Here is a 10,064-nt window from a genome sequence, read left to right as displayed (position 1 = left end):
GCATTAAATGCACTGAAATTTTGCACAAACACCCTCCACTAAAACTATAATTACACAACCTATTCAACACAACTGCAAAAAGGACCTTGCATAAAATCATAATTACACATATAACCTTTCATAATTACAAAAAGATCCTTTTTAAGCATTTCAAGCACAAGATGCATATCAACAAACACAATTACTGTGTAGACACCTATTTAAAATACTGTGCAAACACCCGGGGTGTTACAGCCTTCCCCCCTAAAAGGAATCTCGTCCCGAGATTACAGTAAGAAAAGGGTGCAACGACTTGGTACCTGGACTGGTTCTAAGAAAGTCGGGAAAGTTTCTTTGGAGAAAATTTTCAGTTTCCCAAGTAGCTTCTTCTACGGTATGCTGATTCCACTGGATTTTGTACATTTTAATTTTCTCCCTTCTAGTACTTCTTTCTTTTGTGTCAAGAATCTTGATTGGATACTCCGTATAAGATAGATCGGATTCAATCTCGATATCCTGTGGTTCAAGGATTTCAGTAGGTACCCTGGTGCACTTCCGAAGTTGTGATACATGGAAGACATCATGAACGGCGGCCAACTGAGAGGGAAGACGAAGTCGGTAGGCAACGGGTCCACAAGTTTCGATAATTTCAAATGGTCCGATGTATCGGGGTGCTAATTTCCCTTTTAAGCCAAAGCGTTGAACACCTTTAGTAGGAGATACTCGCAAATATACAAAGTCTCCTACCTCGAATTGTAAAGGATCTCTTCTTTTGTCTGCATAACTTTTCTGTCTTGATTGAGCTGCTTTAAGATTAACCTGAATAATTCTGACTTGCTCCTCTGCCTCAGAGACTAAATCTGGCCCAAAAATTTTGTGTTCCCCTGCTTGGGACCAATTCAAAGGAGTTCGACACCTTCGACCGTATAATGCTTCAAATGGTGCCATTTGCAAGCTGGATTGATAGCTGTTATTGTATGAAAACTCTGCCAGTGCTAGGCACTTAACCCAATTCTTGCCATATTGAATAACACATGCCCTCAACATGTCTTCAAGGATTTGATTGATTCGTTCAGTTTGCCCATCTGTTTGTGGATGATAAGCTGAACTACGAATCAATTTTGTTCCAAGGGATTCCTGCATTTGCTCCCGGAAACGTGCTATAAACTGAGGCCCACGATCAGAAATAATCGTCTTTGGAATACCATGTAAACGAACAATCTGATCGAGATAAATCTCTGCGTACTTCTTGGCAGAATAAGTGGTGTGTACTGGAATAAAATGAGCGGTCTTGGTGAGTCTATCAACGATTACCCAAACAGAATCATGCTTATGAGGAGTAGTGGGTAAACCAACGATAAAATCCATACTGATGTCCTCCCATTTCCAGGATGGAATAGATAAAGGTTGGAGAGTACCAGCTACTTTCAAATGACTAGCTTTAACTCTTTGACAGACATCACACTCAGAAACATATCTGGCGATCTCTCTTTTCATTCGAGTCCACCAGAAATTTTGTTTGAGATCATGGTACATCTTGGTACCACCGGGATGAATCGAAAACTTCGATAGATGTGCTTCATCAAGGATTTGTTTTCTAAGCTCATGATTCTTGGGTACAACTAGTCGAGATTCAAACCATAAAACTCCTCTATGATCCACTCTGAAACATTTATACTTTGCTTCACCTTGTGATAACTTTTCCTTGATGACCTTGATACCCTCATCATGTAATTGCCCCATGATGATGCTATCATGAAGTGTAGGCTCAAGGGATATATGGTTCAAACTTCCTTGAGATACCATTTCTAGGTGTAACTTCATCATTTCCTGGCATAGAGTTTCATTGAATGGTTCTACAGATAGACAATGGCATTGTGACTTGCGGCTGAGTGCATCCGCAACCACATTAGCCTTTCCTGGATGATAGTGCACTTCTAGATCATAATCCTTTATTAACTCTAGCCATCGTCTCTGCCTCATGTTGAGATCAGCTTGAGTAAAGATATATTTGAGGCTCTTATGGTCAGTGTAAATATTACAGTGAGTTCCCATAAGATGATGTCTCCAAATCTTAAGAGCGTGAATGACAGCTGCTAATTCCAGATCATGGGTTGGATAATTCTTCTCATGATCCCGGAGAGCTCTTGATGCATAAGAGATAACCCGGTTGTCCTGCATAAGCACACAACCAAGTCCCGTACCCGACGCATCACAATAGACATCAAAAGGTTTAGTACTGTCCGGTGTAGACAATACTGGAGCGGTAGTTAATCTTGCTTTGAGAGTTTGGAACGCTTCTTCACACTTATCATTCCAAACAAACTTCACTCCCTTCTTCAATAACTCCGTCATAGGCTTGGCTATTCTGGAGAAATCAGTAATGAATCGACGATAATATCCAGCTAAACCAAGAAAACTGCGAATTTGATGAACTGAAATAGGAGATTCCCAATCCATCACTTCTTGTACTTTAGTTGGATCAACAGATATACCGTCACTGGAGATAGTGTGACCTAAGAATTTCACACTGTCCAACCAAAATTCACACTTGGAGGATTTGGCATAAAGATGATGATCTCGTAATCGTTGGAGAACGATACGCAAATGTTCAGCATGATCCTCTTCATTCTTGGAGTAGATCAAGATATCGTCAATGAAAACCACGACGAATTTATCCAGCTCCGGCATGAAGACTGAATTCATCAAGTACATAAAATATGCTGGGGCGTTGGTAAGACCAAAAGACATAACCAAATATTCATATAGTCCATATCTGGTAGAGAAAGCAGTCTTTGGAATATCACAAGGCTTGATCTTTATTTGATGGTAGCCAGAACGAAGATCAATCTTAGAGAAAACCTTAGCTCCAGCTAACTGATCAAACAGAATATCAATGCGGGGAAGAGGATACTTGTTTTTAATAGTGACCGCATTGAGTGGTCGATAATCAACACATAGCCTCAAACTATTGTCTTTCTTCTTCACAAACAGGGCTGGACATCCCCAGGGTGAAGAACTTGGACGTATAAAACCTTTGTCAAGAAGGTCTTGGAGTTGGACTTTCAATTCTGCTAATTCATTTGGAGGCATTCGGTACGACCTCTTAGAAATAGGGGCGGTACCGGGTTGAAGTTCGATAACAAACTCGATGTCTCTGTCAGGAGGCATTCCAGGTAAATCATCTGGAAATACATCCGCATACTCCCACACAATAGGGATATCTTCAAGTTTAATTTCTTTTGCGGCATAAGCACAAGAGTTAATGTATTCTCGTTGTGGTAGATAGAGTATGGTGGCTCCTTGATGTGGTGAATCTATCTCGACAGCTCGGGAAGAGATATCTAACAGTACTTTATGTTTAGTCATCCAATCCATGCCCAGAATAACATCCATGCCTTCTAAATTCATTAAGATTAAATCTGTCTTGATCAATTTACTACCCAGATTAATTGGCACATGTCTAGTGATTTGGTTGGAAGCTATCTTCCCACCAGGAGTTGTTATCATAAAAGATCCCTTAGTATGACAAAAGTCCAATCCTACTCTTGCTCCAAATTTTGCACTTATAAAACTATGAGTTGCACCAGAATCAAATAATATGACTGCGGGTTTATTGTGGATAGAGAAAGTACCCGTCATAACTGGTGCTCCTGCTGGAAGGTCTGCAAGAGTAGTAAAATTAACTCGCCCTTGCCGGACTTGCACCATTTGCCTCTTGCCCTTGCCTTTGTTGTTGTTGTTGTTGTTCTGATTAGAGTTTTGCCCTGGATTATTCCTTCTGGGTTGTGGACAATTCTTGGCAAAATGAGAAGCACTGCCGCAGTTGAAACATCGATTATTACTATTCCCACTATTGAACTGTGGGGCATTCGGCCTTGGGCTAAACTACTGCTGTTGCTGTTGCTGAGGCACTGGAGGTCTGAATCCTCCTTGTTGCTGAGGCGGCCTAAAGACAAACCTACCCACTGGGGCATTTCTTTGTGGAGGCCTTGGTGGAGTATTTTGCACCAGGCGATACCTCGGTGACTGGGCACTCGAGGGTCCCGTTGGTGACTTCCGCTTTTTCTCAGCACGATGTGCAGCAATACAATCTTCCTGTGTAATGGCCATATTAACCAGCTCATTATAGGTATTGGGCTGAACCAAGTTTAAACGTTCCTTGAGCTTAGTATTGAGGCCACGACGAAAACGATCACGTTTCTTGGCATCAGTATCAGCATGATGGCCTGCATATTGGCACAGATGATTGAAGGTCTGTGCATATTGAAGAACAGTGCGGGTTCCCTGATCTAGAGCCAAGAATTCATTCAACTTTCTTTCAATTAGCCCTTCCGGAATATGATGTGATCTGAATGCAGTTCTGAATTCCTCCCAAGATATGATATGTTTAGCAGGCTGCATTTCACAATAATTATCCCACCATATACGTGCAGGACCGCGAAGCTGTTGGGCGGCAAAGGGGGCCTTGTTCGCATCAATACATGGTACCGCTAACAAAGCAAACTTGGAATTGATTGTACGAAGCCAAGCATCGGCATCCAATGGGTCATCAGCTTTGCTGAAAAGTGGAGGTTGGGTACCAAAGAATTCCTGGTAACCCGCTGGTTGTGCCTCCCTTCCTCCATACTGTTGGCGTGGCTGATTTTGTTGCCCTTGGACTAGCTGGCGAAGCAGCTCTGTTTGCATGGCCATTAACTCGGCCAGATTCGACGGGGGGTGGCGGTGGTTGCTGAGATCCACTGCCATTTTCACAACCGAAGCCATCAGGAGTTCCGCGTGTATGACCAACCATCTGTAATCATGGAAGACATCCATTAGATACATATTTCTCGCTTCCAAAATCAATGGTACATGCAATGATCATACATTTGGATAAAACAAAATCAGCAAAAATGTAACTAGATGCGGTGTAGCACAATGTGCACAACACATAAATGTGCAACCCACAAAAATCAAAACTGGTCAGCTGCTAGATAGCTTCATGCTCCATCGTATATAGACTCAATGCTGAGAGCAAAGGGTAAAGAAAATAATCTATCAATTCGCTCTTCATCGCTATGTGCTATGTTGCTAAACAACAGAGATCATAGAAGGGGTTGGACTAAAATTTAGTCTCACAGATTCAACATGCTAACATTTGATGAGCACATATGCCACAAAAATTTGCAACCTCTTGTATTCATCAAACGGCGTGAAAATGCACAAATAAAGAGATTTGCTAAGTAGAGAGATTATGATTTCCAAACTGGTAGTCGCTACTTATTTTACATCCAAAGCAGCCTTGTTCTTACAACCTAACATCGCTTAACCTTACCACATATAATACAACAAGTGGTACTCCTCCCTAAGGCTATTTTACAACACCTCTTTCCTATGTACAAGCTACAACAAGAGAAAACACGAACTATCTAGGACAAGTCTAAGACGCCTAGAAGTCGTCGAGGTTGCCCACAGAAGAGGCACTGCCGGAAGAAGAGTCGTCCGGCTGAGGGTTAGGCTCAGCAAGTGCGTGCTCTGAATCTAAGTCAGATACTCCCTCAATCTCCTCTGGGTCCTCCTCTGCTGCTGCAGGCTCAGCTGGGGCATCTAGTTGCTCCTGGAGCATACCAACATGTGCTAAAGCATCAGCCCAATCTGCTTGCAGCTCATTCACCTGCGCCTGAAGAAAACCGATAACTGTGTTGCGCTGCTCTATCTCAGCACCATACTCCATAGCCTGATGCTCAAACTGTGCAATAGCAGTATCCCTCCCAGCAACGGCATCCTGAAGTCCCTCAATCTGAATATCCTTCAGACGAAGGCCTCGCTGAAAACTCTGGGCCAAGTCTATCACCTGGTCCATGTGTCGCTGCTGAAGTATCTGGTAGTGAGACTGGGCATTCATATATCTGACTACTGCCTCGATAGTCTCATTCGCTACATCACCAATCAAGTGCCCAAAGTGTGTGACCCTGAACAGCCACTCTGCATTGCCAGCACTGACTGCTGGAAACAAACCAATAGGATATGCTGCTACCTCCTCGGGATGGTGCTCACAAAAAGTGGTGATAGCGTTGAGAGCTGCTTTCTCAAACGCATCCACAAGACGATACCCAATCACCTCAATCTCAATCGGTGGCCACTCCAAGGTGGGGTGCTGAGGAATGATCATCTTAACTCTGTTCTTCTTAATTCCATCCTCCGAAAACTGGCGTCCCGTGTACTGGGGTGGATCTGGGTAGTGGAAGATACGAAGTGAATCCCAAAGAATCCTCGGAAAACCCTCCCAGTACAGACAATCGGTATGAGCATTTCCCTCCTCATCCCAAAAGATCTGGGAACAAGTCGCCATCTGAATCAAAAAGGATTCAAATGTGAGTAATGCAATTATCTCAAGACTTCTCAAATAAAGCTTTAAGAAGACTGCGGTAAAACAAATGTGATTCTAATTCACAAGATGATACGATTCCAACTCAAAGAATAATAAACCACAATTGGTACTGGTTCATCATTTGAGATTCTAAGGAATGAAAAGATCCTTATAATAACAAGATGGGGCTTAGGAGGAAGGCATGACTCGAAACCCTATTTTTCATCTAAGGAAACCTAAGCATTTAACAAGCATGCTCCTAAAATCAAAATTTCACTCACTCATGTTTTAAGCACACTAACACTTATCTATGAGGATTCATACTAGAAATTCCTTACAAAGCTTATGTAACAACTTCACAGACTAGGAACCAAAGTAAACATCAACCAATATGCATGCACGTCCTAACCGTCCTCACAAGATAAACAATTGCCAACTATCGTTGGGCTTACGTGGTTAGCACGGTGGCATACATAAATACGGCTCTCCCTATATAACTAGTCGATACATTCTAACCGTTCTTAACTTATCGAATCGTGGTTAGTGTACCTGCAGAAGATTGACAAAACATAAATATATAACCCCAATGAACCTTTCATGCCAGCACTCATGAAAGCGTTCCCAAACATTACCGCTCACTATAGAAGCGGCAGCCATACAATTTCCGCCGTATGGCCAACGTTAGCATACGCTACTCAGAGACGTATTCACAAGTTTCTTTACTCCCAATATAGTCGATCGAGATCGGTATATTGGCAGCAGCTCAAGTAAGTCACTGCTTGAGCGCAGCGTTCGGTTCGCATCGCCGACGGGAAGGTCAGACTCCCTCAGCTGACTGAGTACACTTTACTCCCAATATAGTCAACTAATAGTCGGTATATTGGAAGCACCTCAAGTAAGTCACTGCTTGAGGGCAGCGTTCGGCTCGCATCACCGACGGGAAGGTCAGACTCCCTCAGCTGACTGAGGATCCTTACCATCTTACCTCACGTAGGTGCGTCGTTACAAGAATTAAGAGTTGCTTGTGAGTATGGTTTGACAAAATGTAAAGTGCTGGAAGTCAGATAACATAAACCATACAGAGATAACCACCTAGTAATTCCCATAAATTTCCTAGGACTTTACGTTCTAAGCACAACCCTTAACGAATCCAACGTAGTTTTCCGAAATTCTTTATGGTTCCAATTTTATATGGAAAGCGATTTTTAAGGTTCCAACACCTCTGGTATATGCTTGTAGCTCTGATACCAGCTGTGGCAGAACCGCCTAAATTATCCCGGCTCAAGTGCGTAAACCATCACCATAAAGGCAACATTAGCTTAAACGCACTTCAAACGGAACAATTTTTGGTCTGTCGGGTAATGTCCCGATACAACCACCGATTCTCGGATCGAACAAGCATACCTCGCACGAAGGCGAGTCCAGAGATATTACAACCACAAATTTTACAACACAGGCAAGTTCAGTAGTGATTACAAAATAGTTCAAACCATTATTACAAAACCAACTTAAGTAATACAGTTATACAAAACATAAGAGTAAGTTCAGAGTTTAAACAGCGGAAGATAAAACACGACGGCTACAACACGTCGCAAAAAGGATACCAGGCTAGCCCAAGCATGGTATCACTCGTCATAGTCATTGCCGGCCGAAGACGTATCCCACTCTACGGACCAGCCAGGAGGCAACGAGCAAGGATAGGTCAAGCTAGCGATCTGATCCTCAAAACTCATACCTGAAAAAGGGTTTCAACAGCAAGACTGAGTATTCTAATACTCAGCAAGACTTAACCGACAACGGGTATAAGTAGCCCACCTTAGCTAGACTATGCAAGGCTTTGTAAGGCGCTGGTTTTCCTTTGCTGAAAAGCAATAAAGAGTAGGTCCTTACTTTCAAGTTTTAGCTTCAAGATTCTAGTTGATTAACCATTCTATGTAAGCATCTACTAACCAAACATGGTGGAACTTCTAAGCAAACATCAAGATTAATAAGAATATTGTTGCTCTTATTACTCTGTGTGGCAAAGAGATCAAGCAGTCTCATTTCATCGTGAGAGGCGGACGATTCTGAATCGAAATTCAACCTTGCAAGGGTAACCTAGCACACCGTCCGTCGTCCTTATATTGATAACAGAAAGTAAACAAGCAAATCCTATAAAGCTCGCGAGTGACAGGCAATCACTCGACTTTTACCGTTCCTATAAGCTTAGCAGATAGTCGAACTCAGTTCTAGTGTTCAGTACATAGGTTCCTAGGATCATGCATCTAGGGTTTCAATTCAAATCCTAAGAACTGTAAATGCACAAGTAAGTAATAACAGTAAATGATAATAATTTGAAATATGGGTTATGTCCGGGGCTTGCCTTCTCGGTAATTGCTAACTATTTCAGCGCTAGGCTCTTCCGAACTTTGGTTCGGGACTTCAGTTAGTTCCGCAGTGTTTACTTGAGCTTCGAGATCACCTCCGTCAGATTCCGGGATCAGCTCGTACGTCCCGTCCGATAAGGCAGTCGTGTCTATATGCAATGCAAGAACAACATTATAAACAAACATGGGCAATCGTTTATAGAGTAGTTAAATAACAAATTTAACTACACAAGGCATCATGATCAACAGCACAAAAGAAGTTAACTAACTTCATAAAATGAGGGGTGGTGATTCCCTATATAAATTAGCCATGGTTTGTAAATAAAACAACAACTCAGAGTACAAATAGTAATAAATTCTACCAAAATTACCCTAAACAGAACATTAACATACTAAGCTACCCTGCAAAAATCATGCCAAGACATGAAACCATTTAATCACAATAAATCATTTATGCAGGCAACACCTAGCACAAGCTTGAATTATACAGACTAAAATATAGCAAAGTAGAATCTCAAAATTTAACAGGAGATCTACACAGGGATGATTTATCTACTGTGAATTTCTCACGATTTTATCTACACAGAAATAACTCTGAGAAAATAAACAAAACAGACATCAGTTTAGAAAGATTCAATTTTAGATCCTGTTCTAGCCATTAACTGATGCTCAAACTTCCTGGACAAGTTAAGATATTCTAGATGAACACTCAGGAATATTTTCAAGATTTAACAAGAACAGAAACTATTTATCATAAATAAAGTATACTAAACAAGGATTAAATCAAATAAAAAGCTACAACAAAGAACTGATCATGAAATTTTTATAACAAAGCTAGTGTAACAAGAGTAAACTACCACCAAAATTTCAGAGCAATATCAGCTTTCAAGTATCACATAAGAAAAAGATTAAAGAACTAGTATTTATACACCTAGTAACACAAAACAACATCTACAGCAAAAACTTGCAACTAAAGCCTAACATATTATAGTTCTACTGCATAGATCTCTTCAAGAGGATTCCAAAACATCAAGATTTGCTAATTTACGAATTTTCTACGAATTGATATTGAATTTCAAAGATCACTGAAAAACATTGCAAACCAGTCCCTAAGGCACTATTGCAATGAGTCACTGACATCGCAGATAACCCCTGGGTTTTCTCAAATTCAAGTACGCGGTCCTTGGGTCGGGTCAGAGAGGGGAGGCGAGGTTTGACCGGCCGTTTCCCGGCGAGGGGCTCACCGGCGGCGAGGTAGGAGGGGTGCGTGAGCCTCACGGGTTCAAGGCGCACCTCTGGGTGCTTGGAATCGAGGCTAGGGCGGTCGGAGGTGGGGTGTCGACGGCGAGCGGCGGCTTGCGGGCTCG

The sequence above is a fragment of the Panicum virgatum genome, chromosome 5N (assembly GCF_016808335.1).
Source record: "Panicum virgatum strain AP13 chromosome 5N, P.virgatum_v5, whole genome shotgun sequence".
Classification (NCBI taxonomy): Eukaryota; Viridiplantae; Streptophyta; class Magnoliopsida; order Poales; family Poaceae; genus Panicum; species Panicum virgatum.
This window is presented reverse-complemented; position numbering follows the sequence as displayed.